Source organism: Lissotriton vulgaris, chromosome 3_2 (assembly GCF_964263255.1).
Source record: "Lissotriton vulgaris chromosome 3_2, aLisVul1.2, whole genome shotgun sequence".
NCBI classification, from domain to species: domain Eukaryota; kingdom Metazoa; phylum Chordata; class Amphibia; order Caudata; family Salamandridae; genus Lissotriton; species Lissotriton vulgaris.
The window spans coordinates 285,800,870-285,802,042 of record NC_141690.1 but is presented as its reverse complement, the minus strand read 5'-3'; the positions used below and the strand labels follow the sequence as shown (position 1 = coordinate 285,802,042).

At 60.2% G+C, this 1,173-nt stretch overlaps 1 pseudogene; it reads left to right on the top strand.

The window, feature by feature from the left end:
• The first annotated feature begins 424 nt into the window (after positions 1-424).
• LOC147725701 (small Cajal body-specific RNA 14) lies at positions 425-553 on the top strand (annotated as a pseudogene).
• Positions 554-1,173: the final 620 nt, after the last annotated feature.

Genomic DNA, 1,173 nt, shown 5'->3' with positions numbered 1-1,173 from the left:
ATCTTTTGTTGCTGACTATGCTTCCCAGGAGACAGCACCGGCCGCGCGCAAAGGCGATCGGCGTAGGCCACGCGCGCGCGAACACGCTCAGCTGCCGTCTCCTGGGAAGCTCCAACACCCTATGCGCATGCGCATACGCAGAGACACACACACACACACACACACGAGCGCCCATGCACGCATGCACCCCCACATAAAGAGAACTCACCCCTGCTGTCGCATACACGCATACACACACACACACACACACACACACACACACACACGTGCATCAAGCGCCCCCGCCCCGCCCCCCCCCGCCGCCACTTACCGCTACTCCGGTCTTCAGCTGCCACCGCGGGGCTCTCTCTAGGGCATGGGCTTCTCTCCGTGGGCGCGGCTTCTCTCCGTGGGCGGTTCGATCCCCGGCCGCTCCTCCTCACACGTGGGTGTCCTCCCTGACGGTTGCATGCGTCAGTAATACCATGTGACCCCAAGGCAGCCACGTACAGCAACGAGAGGGGGCCCACTGCCGACAGGACCCCCAGGTGCCTGTGCTACGGCTCCCTACAGCATTTTAAAGGCGGCGCGAGGACGCCGCGCGAACCTGCACCGAGATATGGAGATACTGAGACAGGAAACAAACCAAACGTTTCCACCGAAATTTGTACAGACAGGAGCAGTGCGTAGGTTTCAGTGCACGCGAGTGTGTGTAAATAAGTGCGAAGTGGGGATGGGCAGGCCATTTTACAAGCATGCAAAACACACTTTGACGTAAAGGCTCTAGGTTCTGTAATAACTACCTTCAAGGTTGAAGCAGATGGTTATGAAGCCGGGCTACGGGGTTCGAGTCCTGGCAACGGCTCAAACACCCTGCAGCGCCAAAGCGAGGCCAGGCGGGGTGCCGGGGGAGGGTGGGCTTAAGTACGGGGAGCCGGGCTCGGGGGAGGCCTTATTTGGGTTCAGGACAGGCCCACCTGCGAGGAGTCACGGCCTAGACGCTTCCAGTTCCGTTCATCCGGTGCACCCTGCAAGGAGGGGCACGAGGCGCCGCGATGTCCGCCTCTGAGCTCTACAGCAAGGTAAGGCCTGCACCTTTAACATGCACAGGGGGCCCGGCTTGGGGTGAGGCTGGGAGGGATGGGGTGTTGTTGAAAGTGGTTAACTGTCTCGAAAGAGCACGTAGACCTTCAT